Raw genomic sequence first — 15,536 nt, forward strand, 5'->3', positions numbered from 1 at the left:
CCATGTACTTTTTGTTCTAATAGGCGCTAGCCAGATGTGTGTGATGAGAGTTGATTGCACCTCCATCATTTTTTCACCACTTCTGGTATCTATGAGAGTAGAAGAGGAGACAAATTCATGGAAATGGGAAGGTGTGCTGTGTCCTATCTTGAATGCTATATTGTGATTGGATATATCAAGTTAAGATTGTTAATGACATTGTTCAAATGTTTAGTAGCCAGTTACACCTTTTTCTCCATGTGTAAATGAGCTATCATTGTCACCTGTGATGGTGAACTTATTTCCAAATGGTAATTGTCATTTTTTTCTACTTTATGTGTTTTGTAGTTACACCTTTAAAATCTTTTATGTGTTTTATTTTTATATGTATATATGTTCTCCATGTATGTGTGTCTGTGCACTTTACATATACCTGGTGGTGCCCACAGAGGCCAGAAAAAAAAAGTGCCAGATCTCTTGTGACTGGAGTTACAAGTTGTGAGTCACCGTGTGTGTTGGAAATTGAACTCTTGTGCTATGGAAGAGCATCCAGTGCTCATAACCACTGAGCCATTCCTCCAGCTGCTCAAAGCAGCTTTCAGGTACACCATAGTTTAGAGTTTGATACTGTCTTAGTAATTAAGGCTGCTGAAGATTAGTATTAAAATGTGATTTTCTGCGTAAGTTTCTCTTGCCTTCAAGCCTATTTAACCCAATGTTATTGTTTCACCCACATTCTTTACTATTAATCCTTTAATTGACGAAAATCTCTTTGAGTTCTCAGTCAGGTGTGTCTCCTAAAATTTTGTCCATTTTATCACTTGTAAGTTGAACCCAGGTTCTTGTACATGAATGCTTTACCACTGAGTAAGATTCCCAGTCTTGGGGGTTTTGTCAAGATCTCACTATATAGCTGAACTTGGCAGTGAAGATTCTACACGCCTAAATTGACTGCAGATTAGCTACTGAGTTTTTAACACCAACGCATCAATCCTAGATAACCACTAGATACATATGCATATGCACGCACACACACACACACACACACACATACACACTCACACACAACTTCTAATATGTTGTGTTTCTTGCTATTACTTAATAATTTGTGACAAGTTTATTTCATTTTTTCCTTTTGTTTTTTAATTTTAAATTGTTGAAGGATGTTTTCCCCTTCATTCAGATTATTTTTGATAGTAACAAGTCAGGCGTCTGTGTTACTAATTATCCAAGCTATTATAATATGCTTGCCTATCTTAATGATATATAAAATAATGACTATCATTGTCATACATCATAATAAATAATATGTGACCCTAAAGTAGGTCTACTCAGATCATATTCCTTCAAATTTAAATAGTACTATTATCCTATGTTTTAGTTTTAATCCTTCCCTAATCAGATAATTAGACTGTGTTTCATATGTTGGATGATTTTTATAATTTTATATATCTGTATATAAAGATAAACATACACACAGTATATATGTATATATATGAAGAAATGAGACACGTGTATGTATATGTGTATATATATGAACATCAATGCCAAATTTACTACCTTTTCCTTTTTTTGCAATTTAGACTTGGTGAAATAATTTTCCCTCTTCTTGGTCTTTGTATTGTAAGGTATCTTCTTGTGAAGATTTGACCCATTAAAAAAGCAGTAGTTACCTTTTGGTTCATGTGACTCTCAGTTTTATAGTAGAAAGTCTGAACAAATTCTTGATATTCCTATGGATTAAACTTTGAATCAAGTTTCATTGTGTAGCTACTTCAAGTTCCTGGATCTCACACATCAAAGAGAATTGAAATATCACAGACCAGGATGTATAAAGAGCACAAAGAATAGAGCAAAGGGGCAGGGATAGATATAATCAAGGTACATTGTATGCATGGGTGAAAATTTCATAGAGAAAATAACAAAAAAAGAAGTACAGTGTCATACCATTAGCACTATTAAATCACTATTGTCATTTTCTGTTCAAAATTGCTCACTGTCATGAATTCTGAACAGTTCATATTCATGTTTATAGTGATATGCACACCAAAGCGCAAGCAGGGATATGAGACCCTCACAGGTAGTGATCCTCCTATAGCTAAGTAAAATATTTTAACTGATCAAAGCTGTCTTCACACTGTTATTTTTGTATCAGAAGAAACAAATATGACATGATTTATCTTAAGCTCATACAATATGGCTTTAGTTTGTTTTATATATTGAGGTTCTACAAAAATATTTTAGCTCAGAAAGAAATTCTTCTAAGAAAACCAATCCAAAGAAGGAAAGATATATTTTGGTTTTAAATGTGTCGTTGCCTGATTGTTATTCTTTGAAATTGAATCTTATTATATACTGTGGCTGTCTTAAATCAAGTGTAAACTCTGCTTTACCTTAAATAAGAAACATAAAACTTTTTCTTCCCTACCGCCACAGCCCTGGCTGGACACAAAATTTAAAAAATTACTTCTCCTTTCTACTCTTCTGTCCTCTTCCCTTTTCTTCCTTTCCCTCCCTCCTTCCCTTTTTACTTCCTCCTTTCCTCCCTCCATTCTCCCTTACTCCTTTCCTCCTTCCCTCCCTCTCTTCGAGACAGAGTGTCAGTATGTAACCCAGGCTGGCTTTGAGCTCCTGCTCTTCCTGCCTCAGTTTCCCTCTTGCTAGGATTATGGATTTGTGTCACCATGCCTGTCTTCCTGAAAAATTTGTTAAACGTTAATCCAACATTTGAAAACAATTAACTGAATATTACACAGAACAGATAGAGAACATTGAATGTTTCCAATGCAAAGAAGAGGCAAGAGCCTAAGGTATTAGGTATCCCAATGGCCCACATATGGTATGATTACATATTATGTACATATATGAAATGTTACAGTGTATCCAATAGACATGCTTATTGATATATGCTTATTCAAATAATTCCAAAGAAGTTAGTCTAGATTAGGGATAATCTAGTTTACTCACTGATATGGTCTTCCGGAAAGGTCTTGCTATATAGCTCCAGGTGGCCTGAGACTCTTGCTTTAGAGTCTGGGTTGGTTTCCAACTTGGTATCTTCCTACCTTCATCTCCTGAGTGCTGGAAATATAAGCATTAGCCATCATGCACAGCTGTGGGAAAATATTGAATACTTTCGAGCATTTTCCATTCTATACAATTATTTATTCTTTTATGAATGATAACTTCATATTTATGATGAACCAGCCTAGAATAAGTGATTATCAATGCAACCTATTAATTCACCCTTAAAATTTTCCTGCCTCCTGAGAAAGGATAACAGTTGTCTTATTGATGTAAAATGTTGACACAATGATTTGTTATAATATAGTCAAAATAGCTTTCTCTGAATTCACTTCTAATTTGTGCAGTAAGAAACATAAATCCATCTTCTTCATATGTCTCTCCTTTAGCTCTTGACCATTTGGGTAGAACTAAAAATGAAATTTTGTTGACTCAATAGAGTGAGACAATTAGATACACCCAACAATTATATCACTCTTTGAGATTTGTTTTTAACAATTCAATAATTTAAATAAAGTCCTATTTCTTAGAATTATTTTATGAAGGAATTTTAACGTAGATTCTAAATCACAAACGACAATGTGGATGCCACATTATCAAACCCAAATTAATTCAGTAATATGGTCACTATTCCTTTTGTTTATTTTTTTATTTGTAACTTAAACAAAATTATTTAATTTCATTGTCAAATCACTGCTGGGAAATACAACAGCTTAGAGCTGAGGAAATGGGTACATGACTTGACCATGTCTTACACAAAGAAAGACTGGATTCTCAACCTCCATCTTGGGCTTAGGATTCTTTTCACCTCATGCATTTGAAATAGTTGTAAAATCCTAACCAGTACCTAGATTAAACAGTAGCTTCTGTGTACCCTGAAGATACTCCATTTAGCTAGTTCTGAGCTCTTGAAGAAGACCCTGATGTCTATCAGTGAATTTCCTCATGGACCTATTGATTTTTCTTGGATTTTTGTCCAAGTTTTGTTCTGTCTAGATCTTTTTCATCCAACACAGAAATCAATAGTTACATGATGATATTAATGCTCAACATGTAGACATTCTCATTCTAAACAGAGATGTTCTGTAAGTATCTTCTGATAGTGATATTGTACCACAAAGCTTCTAGACAGCAAAGGAAAGAGTCAACAGGGGCAAAGGATGAAAAATGTAATTAGGTGATATATTTACAATGCATGTATCTGCTAAGAGGCTGACATCCAAAACATGTAAGAAATCCAGGCTTCTCAGTACTGAAGACCAATACCCTGATCCAATATAGGTCTGAGGTTCTGAACTGAGATTAGTTGAAATGAAGGCAGGTCTTTTATTTGCAACCCAGCAGATACACCCAGAGGACATTGTGTTAAGCTAAATACCATCTCGGGATCTCACTTCCGTGTAGAGCTTCAGAGAACTGAACAGACAGAAGTGGATAGTGAGGTTGGTCCCCTGGCGGGTGGCTGGGGTGGGGGGATCTCAGTGTGGTCAGGGTTGGGATAGGTAACACAGTGGTTGAAAGGCAAGGGATTCTCCATGTGAAAGGAGCCACGAATCAGTCCGTGCTGAAACATAATGACTACAGTTAATAACTACACTTCCAGTTTTGAAAATTGCTTAAGATGGGAGACTTTTAAAACGTTCTTACCATAAAAATCTCTTCAGAATGTGAGCTAATGCATAGGTAGTTGGATTACTTTAGCCATGACATGCTTTCATACAACCCTTGGTATATGGTAAACATAAGAATTGTAATCACGGTAAACAGAAGCTTTTTCATCAACAGAAGTTAATTTGAGGAAAAAGAAATATGTAAAATATCTCAATAATTCTAATACTGATCATATGCTGGAATAACATATTTTAAGTACAATATTTAGCTTATCATTAAAACTAATTTTATCAACTTGAAGTTTTCTCTGTAGTTTTAGAACACAGACTATGTGGGGCATATATTGAACTTCCCATCATCTTCATTTTTCTAAGATTTATCACATATACAGTGTTCTGTATGTATGCCTGCACACCAGAAGAGGACACCATGTGGTTGCTGGGAGTTGAACTCAGGACCTGAGGAATTGCAGACAGCACTCTTAACCCCTAAACCATCTCTCCCATCATCTTATACAGCAGCTAGAGCTTCATTTATCTTGAACCTAGCTCCTGATTTTATTCTTTTTTTTATTTTTTAAATTTATTTATTTATTAAGGCTTTCTGCCTCGTCCCCGCAACCGCTTCCCATTTCCCTCCCCCTCCCCCGATCAAGTCCCCCTCCCTCATCTGCTCGAAGAGCAATCAGGGTTCCCTGACCTGTGGGAAGCCCAAGGACTGCCCACCTCTATCCAGGTCTCGTAAGGTGAGCATCCAAACTGCCTAGGCTCCCACAAAGCCAGTACGTGCAGTAGGATCAAAAACCCACTGCGATTGTTCTTGAATTCTCAGTATTCCTCATTCCTGAGAATGCTGGGAATTGAACTCAGGTCCTCTAAGAGTCAGAGCTCTTACCCAAAAAACTATCTCTCCAACCCCAGATGACAATATTATAATGAGGCTTAAATACTGGCTGAAAACTCAGTCTCCTAAATGGAAGGAGAATGAGGTAAAGAATAAAATCAGTTCTATTTAGGAGACTGAGTTTTCAGCCAGTATTTAAGCCTCATTATAATATTGTCATCTGGGGTTGGAGAGATAGTTTTTTGGGTAAGAGCTCTGACTCTTAGAGGACCTGAGTTCAATTCCCAGCATTCTCAGGGTAGCCCACAATTGTCTATAACTCCAAGATCTGACATCCTGATGTAGACATACATACAAGCAAGACACCAATGATTACAAAATAAAAATAAATAAATTACACACACACACACACACACACACACACAATATGGTCATCTGTTTAACTTCCTGTATATGGCATTTGGCACTTGAATCCATATCCTATTGTGCTAAATAATTTAAAAAATTGGAACTTCTTAAATATTTGAACTGACTTTTATATTAGAATTCCAACTGTGTTCTGAGTTCTATATATTAAACATTCAGACACTCAGAATACTAGTAGGGTATTGGGCTGGAGAGGTGGTTTGACACCATCTGCTCTTCCAGAAGACCTGGGCTTGATTCCTAGCACTGACATGATGGAGCCAGTGCTCTCTTCTAGCCTCTGCAGACACTAAGCACACACATGGTACACAGATATGCATAAAGGCAAAACACACATACAACATTTTTAAAGTGAAAAACTTAAAAACTAGAAATAAAAGCAGTGTAAAAGTGGAGGGAAAAGCATTAGAGAAGAAATGGTTTTAAATTGTGAGATCTGTACATTCATTGGATAATTTCATTTGAAATGTTCTGTCTGGATTTCTTCTTCTCTCTCTCTCTCTCTCTCTCTCTCTCTCTCTCTCTCTCTCTGTGTGTGTGTGTGTGTGTGTGTGTGTGTGTGTGTACGTGAGTATATCAGAGCTTCCACAGAAAACTCTTAGAGCTGTTTCTGCCATTGAGTAAACAACAAATACTGGCCTTTATTTGATCACAGATGTTGACTGAAGATGCCACAAACACCAGCGTGTTAATGTTTGGTCCACAGCTTCATGGGCCTTTCTAGTTAACATTAGAATAATTATTAACATAGATAACTATGGAATCACAGCTAAATACATTCCTGTCTTTCACTATCTTTTTATCTAACTATCCCTTCTCATTTGGAACTTTGTATTATTTCTCAAATTGCAGCGTTTTACAACTAAATGGGAAATGGTGGATTATGATTTGCCAAACTCCCTTTCTTACCAAATGACAACGATGTCATACAAAGATGCTAACATATATCTTGTATTCAAATAGCTTTTTCAGATATGGGAAATGAGTTCTATATTTTCTCCACCAATCACCTCCAGCCAGCACCAGCTCAAACTCTGAAGACAGTATCTCAGTTAAATCTCATAGCAAGTAACTACAGTACCGTATCTGTTCCCAAGCATGGGAGTGGGGAAGCAGAATCTTGGAGAGAATGAGTTGTACAAGCACATGTCAGTAGGCCAAGAGCTGGTGGGCAAATTAGACTGTGAAAGCTGATTTCTGCTACATTGTTCTTAAAGCTAAATGATGAGATTGTGGATTACAAAATTCTGAAATTCTGTCTCCATTTGGTCAGTCATAGATGAAGGGAGTTTAAAGGCTCCTGTGATCATCTACATTTCATGGCTATGAGACTCAGCACAGAGACCCCGTAGAGTTCCCTTGGTATGTTCAAATTAAGTGAAAATAAACAGAGGATGAGAAACGAATGATGTGCAGACTATCTTAAGTTCCTTAAAGGTCATCTAACTGACTAGAGCACACGGGGTATGGGGACTAGACTGGGAACATGCTTGTATTGTTTCTGTCCAGTGACAGTCTCCCATCAGAATCATGACATTATCAGAACAATCTCAGTTTATCTCATTGCACAGCACTAGGGTAAATATATTAAAATATCTTTAGAATTGAACAAAAAATTAAATTACTTGCACTGCCTACTAATTAAGCAGAAGAACTAACTCTACTGCCAAGCTTTTAATTTTTTGTACTCAGTAATTTACTTATAATAATAATATGAGGCCTTGGCTTAGTGATTTAAATAGCAAAAGGTTGTTTTGGGATGTCATGCATTTGTTCTATTTAGCTAGCCAAAAATGGAAGAAAAAAAAGAAAAAAGAAAAACCCTGAAAATCAAGCCTATCAGCCCTACATTAAAGGAGTTGGGGATTAAATAACTAAATAACCAAAATTATTTTCTCTAATTCACTGGATAAAATAGTTAGAAAATAAGCACACACACACACACACACACACACACACACACACACACACACACGAGGCTATTCCTGTTAAGAATGGAGATTTTCTTTTCTTTTTGTTATTGAAGATGACTATGAGGCAAGTCACTTCCGAGACTTGGTCTTCACATTTGTCTACCTGAAGTTGAGAGAAGTGGGGTTGTGGGCATGGGCCAGGTTCTCCTACTAGCCTGAAAGAAATCTAAGCCTTAGTTTTAGTTCACTAAAATGGGACAGAGCTATGCTGTGGGACAATGGTCTGTACACTGTCAATTGTATTTTAAATAAATGCTGATTGTCCAGTAGCCAGGCAGGAAGTAGAGGCAGAGCAATGAGAACAGAAAAATTCTGGGAAGAGAAAGAGTCAGTCTTCAGTCATCACCCAGATACAGAGGAAGCCAGATACAGAGCAAGCAAGATGTGACTGCCTCACTGAAAAAGGTACCAAGCCACATGGCTAACATAGACAAGAATTATGGGCTAATGTAAGTTATAAGAATTAGTTAAGAATAAGAAGCCTGAGCTAAAGAACTTCAACTTTTAGTCTGCATATATTTTTAACACGCTGTAAATCATTTAAAAATTTTCTTTGTCTTTGAATCTCTCTTTTTACTGTATCTCTCTCTCTTTTTCTGACCACATGAGTCTTTAATTTACCAAGCAATATCAGTAGGATTAAAGGCTTGGCTTTGGCGGCTGGATCCAGCCCATTCCTTAGCTTTCCAGCCTCATGGCTGAGGTACTGGCTGTAGCCATGTTTACTGCCACAACTCTATGGTATTTCAAGGTCCCTGCCAGCAAGCGAGCTTCAGCAGCCTGTGCTTGCAAACCGCACGAACTGCCTGCATAAAAGAGTCAGAGTTTGCCCTGGCAGGACAGCCCAGAAAGCCAGCATTTTTAAACGGCGCAGCTTTTTTCCTGCTACGGCTGAAAACCAAAAAGCATGCGTTCAGCTTTTTGTCAACACCATTTAAGTGTTTCGTGGCAGGACCTCTTAATGAGCTGCAGGGTTTTGCAGCTAAAGCTGAGTCAGGAAGCTTCTCATAGATGAGAGTGCTTGCTTGCCTCTAGCAAGCAGAGTGCCACAAATGCTTTAAAGCCAGAGTTCACGCTGGCAGCACAGCCCCAAGAAGCTGCGCTTTAAAATGACACAGCGTTTTTTCTGCTGCTGTTGCCGAATCAGGAAATCTCTCTACAGCACGCCACCAACAAACAGCAAAAATCTGTGTTAAACTCTTTTCCCTTATTTTTAAGCCTTCTCAGGTTTTTTAAGTGGATTTAGTCCATCACGTCGGGCGCCATTTGTAGTAATATGAGCGGCGGGGCTGCGTCCCCAACACCCCAGCTGCCTGGCTAGCTTATGCCCGAAATAACAACACACAAACTGTATTCATTTAATCACTGCTTGGCCCATTTCTATCTAGCCTCTTCTAGGCTAATTCTCACATATTAATTTAGCCCATTTCTAATCATCTGTGTAGCGCCCCTAGGTGTGCTTACCGGGAAGATTCTAGCCTATGTCCATCCTGGGTCGGAGCTTCATCGCGTGCATCTGCCTGGGAGCTGGGAGCATGGCGTCTCTCTGAGGCGTCTGCTCCTGAGAGGAGAGCTGTGGAGTCTCAGCTCACTTCCTCTTCCTCCCAGCGTTCTGTTCTGTTTACTCCTCCCACCTATCTTCTAACCAATGAGGGCCAAGCAGTTTCTTTTTATTTAACCAATGACCTTCCTCCATCACATTTCTACTTAATGTAGACCTCTGTGTGTTTCATTGGGACTTAATGGTTGCAAAACCAGGCAGGACAGAAACCTCTGCCAACAGAGCTAAACAGACAGTCCTCAGAAAAATCACAGGCTTCTGCTCACTAAGTAAGCTCCAAATCTCCTTTGCTGGCTCAGCAGGCCCCCAAAGCTCCTTTGCTGGCTCAGCAGACACCCCTCAGTCCCTTGATAACTAAAGACAGCTTTCGCTACCCTGCTGCTGGAAGGTCCCTAACCTCTAGGACCTCCAACCAAACAGCCATCTACTAATCTTTCCTCTACCAATCAGCCCCAGATTAATCTCTCTTCTCTGGTATTCCCCTAACTTCACTTAAAAGGAATTTGTAACCATCTATGGTGGTCACCAAACATCACCCCAACATTGGAATTAATAAAGCACTCTTGTTATTGCCTACATGGCTGTTGGTCTTCTCTGGCACCTTCTCTCAGACCCTAACAGAAGTCTCACAAGGTTAAAAGAGAAACGAAAAGGAAACAAAACAAAACAAAATCCAAGCTGTAAGCAGAACTGCAATGTTGCCAGAGATCCCTGCCCTTGCTGGCTTCTAGAAGATTCCCACATTCCATGACTTATGGCCACATGCTCTATTTTGAAGGCCAAAAGAAAAGTATCTTCCATTCTCTCAGACCTGACACTCTCCGCATTTCATCTTCACTCATCAAAGCCCAGATGCAAATCACCATCATCACAAAAATGTCGGGGCAACCGGGTGGGCAGGAGTTCCTTTGTTTCAATAGCCTGCCTGCACCAAACAAGGTAGGCACTTTGTTTACGAGCTACCCAACCAGAACAGAGATCTGATCTTGGCACCAGGATAGCCATCATTGGGGTGAGTTTCTGATCCGCAGCAGCAGCCTGGGACACGGAACTCAGACGTTCCTCATCTTTTCTATACTTCCTGGGCTTCCTGCAGGGCCTCTACTCCCCGCATACAGACTCTCTCTTCCTACCCCATCCAGCTTGCATCCAGAAACCTCCCCCTTCTGCCTCCCTTCCCTCTTCAGGCACATAACATCACCCAGCTCAGCCTATCTGGGCGCTGGGGCCGAATTCTGAGGGCAACCGGGTGGGTGGAAGTTCCTTTGTTTCAATAGCCTGCCTGCAGCAAGCAAGGTAGGCACTTTGTTTATGAGCTACCCAACCAGCATGGATATCTGATCTCAGCACCAGGAGAGCCATCATTGGAGCACCAGGAGAGCCATCACTGGAGCACCAGGAGAGCCATCACTGGGGTGTGCCATCACTGGAAAGGCACATCAGTAGGCAAGGAGACCTGATTCTATAAAAGAAGATCCATAGGGGAGCATTCGGAGGAAGAGATAGGCAGGGGCCAATGCAAGAATTCACCCAACAATCTGAAAAACAACATGAAACCACCAGAACCCAGCGACCTCACAACAGGAGGCAATGAACACCTTAATCAGGATGAAGTAGAAAAAATTGACTTTATGAAAGTGATTGACACCCTTAAACAGCATGTAAAAAAGGCCCTTATAGATATGGATGAGAAGTATAACAGAAAGTTTCAAGAATTGAATAAATCAGTGAATGATACCCTAGGAAACGAAGGTAAAACAATCAAACAGATAATGGAAACAGTTCAAGATTGGAAAGCTAAAATGGAGGCAAAGAAGAAAACACAAACAGAGGGCCGGCTGGACATGGAAAATCTAGGTAAATGAATAAAGACTACAGAAACAAGCATAACCAACAGAGTACAAGAGATAGAAAAAAGAATCTCAGATTCTAAAGATACCTTATAGAAAACAAACGCACTGATAAAAGAAAACAGCAAGTCCAACAAACTCTCATCACAAAACATTCAGCAAATCTGGGACACAATAAAAAGACCAAACATAAGAATAATAGGAGTAGAAGAAGGAGAAGAAGTACAGCTCAATGGTCCAGAAAATAGATTTAATGAAATTATAGAAGAAAACTTTCCCAACCTAAAGAAAGATATACCTATGAAGGTTCAAGAAGCATACAGAACACTGAATAAACTGGATAAAAAAAAACCCATCCCTTTGCCATATAATAATCAAAACACAAAGCATACAGAATAAAGAAAGAATATTAAGAGCTGCAAAGGAAAAAGGCCAACTTACTTATAAAGTTAAACCTATCAGACTTACACCTGACTTCTCTATGGAAATCATGAAAGCCAGAAGGTCCTGGATAGAGGTTCTCCATAAACTAAGAGACCATGGAGGCAAGCCCAGACTACTATACCCAGCCAAGCTTTCATTCACTATAAATGGAGAAAACAAAATTTTCCAGGATAAAACAAATTTAAACAATACATAGCCACAAATCCAGCCTTACAGAAAGTAATAGGAGGAAAATCACTAACCAAGGAGTCCAACAATGACCACAATAACTCAGACATCTAGAGTCCCTTCACCAGCACAACTCAAAGAAGGGAAACACACAAACTCTACTACTAAAAAAGTGACCGGAGTTAACAACCACTGGTCATTAATATCACTTAATGTTAATGGACTCAACTCACCTATAAAAAGGCACAGACTAAGAGATTGGATACGAAAACAGGATCCAACATTCTGCTGTTTACAAGAAACACACCTCAACCACAAAGACAGGCACCTACTCAGAGTAAAAGGCTGGGAAAAGGCTTATCAAGCAAATGGACCCAAGAAACAAACAGGTGTGGCCATACTAATTTCTAACAAAGTTGACTTCAAACTTAAATCAATCAGAAGAGATGGAGAGGGACATTTTATACTCATAACAGGAACAATTCATCAGGATGAAGTCTCAATCCTGAATATCTATGCCCGTAATATAAAAGAATCCATGTACGTAAAAGAAACATTACTAAACCTCAAGGCAGCCATCAGACTGCACACACTAATAGTAGGAGACTTCAACACTCCTCTCTCACCAATGGACAGGTCAATCAGACAGAAACTTAACAGAGAAATTAGAGAATTAATGGAGGTAATGAAGCAAATGGACTTAACAGACATCTATAGAACATTCCACCCAAATAGGAAAGAATATACCTTCTCTGCAGCTCATGGAACCTTCTCAAAAATTGACCACATATTCAGTAACAAAGCTAACTTATACAGTTACAAAAAAATATTAGTAACCACCTGTGTCTTATCGGATCATCATGGATTAAAGTTAGAATTCAACAACAATGCTACCCCAGAAAGCCTACAAACTCATGGAAACTGAACAGTCAACTACTGAACCACACTTGGATCAAGGAAGAAATAAAGAAAGACATTAAAGTCTTCCTTGAATTCAATGAAATTAAAGAAACAACATACTAAAACTTATGGGAAACTATCAAAGCAGTCCTATGAGGAAAGTTCATAGCACTAAGTGCCCACTTAAAGAAAACAGAGAAAGCACACATTGGAGACTTAGCAGCCCACCTGAAAGCTCTAGAAAAAAAAAGAATCAGACTCACCTAGTTGGAGTAGAAGACTGGAAATAATCAAACTGAAGGCTGAAATCAACAAAATAGAAACACAGAAAACAATCCAAAGAATCAATGAAACAAAAAGCTGGGTTTTGGAGAAAATCAACAAGATTGATAAACCCCTATCCAAACTAATAAAACGGCAGAGAGAATATGCAAATAAATAAGATCAGAAATGAAAAGGGGGACATAACCACAGACACAGAGGAAATTCAGAGAATCATTAGATCTTACTACAAAAGCCTTTATGCCACAAAACTGGAAAATGTAAAAGAAATGGACACTTTTTTAGATAAATACCATATACCAAAGTTAAACCAGGACCAGGTGAACAATCTAAATAGACCTGTTAGTTGCAAAGAATTAGAAGCTGTTATCAAAAACCTCCCTACCAAAAAAAGCCCAGGACCAGAGGTTTCAATGCGGAATTCTACCAGAACTTCCAAGAAGACCTAATACCTATACTCCTTAATGTATTTCACAATATAGAAACAGAACAGTCATTGCCAAATTCCTTTTATGAAGCTACAGTCACTCTAATACCAAAACCACATAAAGACTCAACCAAGAAAGAGAATTACAGGCCAATCTCACTCATGAATTTTTGCGGGAGGTCCTCCCACTCCTCCATCCTATCACCGCTGAGGTACCAGCCCATTGGGGCATGGTTTCTCTCCCTTTAAAAAAGCGGCCACTTCCCTCTCCTCTCTCTCTTCACTTCCTGCTTCACTGGCGACTAGACTCCTTTCCTGGTTGTGTAGAGGGCTGTTGCCTGGGACAGTGATCTGTAAGTTTTTTCCCCTTTAAATAAATACCACCCTAATAATCATAACCCCTTATTGGTGTGGCATTGTTTGTGACTTACGCCTTCATTTTGGCACCCAACGTTTGGTTTCAGAACCTCTCCTTTCCCCGCTCGCAGCAGCGAGTTCGGCTTGGCGGGAGCCCTCCCTTCCTCAGCTGCCGCCTGTGCCTTGCAGCGGCGGCCTTGGACTCCCCACGTGGATTTAAACTACACAGGCCCGCATAGTCTCTGCCCGCGTGGTTTGCTCTTTTCTGAGTCATTTTTAAATCTCCCTTGCAAGTACAGCTCTTAAGTGGCACGAACCAGAGCACGCGGTTGCTGAAAGCTGCAACCCCTCAGGGTGACTCTGTCATGTGGAGGCATAAGCGGCTTCCAGATTGCTTTTCTCTACCCCTGGATTCTGGGTTTCTGGTTCCGTCTCAGGAATTGATTTAATTACATTTACTTTGTTGAGAAACTTGCATTTTCCAGTTTTTAACATCTACTAAGGCACTGAAACAGGACCATGTTTTCACCGCGAATCTGCAACAGTGCCACCTGCTGGATAATAGGTAATATGGCAGTTTTCGTTTCTAAGTCAAATTTTACTGCTTTGTTTTCACTAATACAATGGACTAGTAAACTTACATTTACTAATACAATGAATTACATCATACAAGGTTTATATGATTATGGGGATACCTTAATTTGCTTGTTACTAGGCCTCAGTTTTCTTTTCCATATTCTATCTTAAGGAAGAATATGGCACTCCTAAGAACGATTGAATCTTTACGTACTAATAATGAACAGAAGAATATGGCACTCCTAAGAACGATTGAATCTTTACGTACTAATAATGAACAGAAGAATATGGCACTCCTAAGAATGATAGAATCTTTATGAAATAATAATGAACAACTAATTGACAGGATTAAAATTATTGAAAATCAGAGGTTATCTGAACAAGTGGATACTATGACAGACAAAATTGATTCCATATCCAAGGGTATTAGAAAGTTACCTGAAAGGGTTCAGGCTGTTGAATTTGACCTTCAGACTTTATCACAAAATTTTGATAAGGTAACAGACAGATTGTACCTCCAAGATGGGAATCTACATGATATACAAGAAAAGTTTAAGGAGGACATGTTATCTTTGAAGGAAAAAATTAAAGCTTTGGAATCACAGGTGCAGAATGGGGACCAAAAAATTGATACCTCAGTGAAATCACTGGAAATATATACAGGTCAGGAGATTCAGGATTTAAGAGAGACAATGATAAAAAGATTTGAAAAGATTGGGGAAATTATTGCAGCTGGTGAACAGAGTAAGGAGGCACAAGGACAGGATACAAGGCCTCCACCAGCTATTAGAACTGGCTTACCCAGGGTTCTAGAGACAGAACCTATACTTAATTCTGAAAAAGCATCAACTTCTAAAGGCTCAAAGGGAGTCAGAGAAGCTAGATGGATGCCAATAGCAATGAATGATCTGAAAGAAATTAAGCAAGCTGTTGTTAATTTTGGCTTGCACAATGCATATGTAAAGGAAATGATAAGGACTTGGGCTTCTAATGCTAGTGCTACTCCCCATGATTTCCATCAGTTAGTGTCTGCAGTTTTAGATAATGGACCTTCCTTGATGTTTGGAATTTATTTCAGAGAAGAATCCAAACATATGGAACAGCAAGGAAGAGCA

The 15,536-nt window shown here is 38.9% G+C and overlaps 1 long non-coding RNA gene across 2 annotated transcripts in view; it reads right to left on the bottom strand.

Annotated features, from left to right (window-relative positions):
• Positions 1-15,536, bottom strand: part of LOC121437906 — a 150,756-nt gene that overhangs the window by 80,865 nt on the left and 54,355 nt on the right. For both annotated transcript variants that reach the window (XR_005973015.1, XR_005973016.1), the window contains exon 4: positions 2,947-3,060. This is a non-coding gene — a long non-coding RNA (uncharacterized LOC121437906). The remainder of the gene's footprint in view (positions 1-2,946; positions 3,061-15,536) is intronic.

This window comes from Microtus oregoni, unplaced genomic scaffold (genome assembly GCF_018167655.1).
Source record: "Microtus oregoni isolate MIOR12 unplaced genomic scaffold, Mior012 000002F_ref0000024, whole genome shotgun sequence".
In the NCBI taxonomy this organism is placed as follows: domain Eukaryota; kingdom Metazoa; phylum Chordata; class Mammalia; order Rodentia; family Cricetidae; genus Microtus; species Microtus oregoni.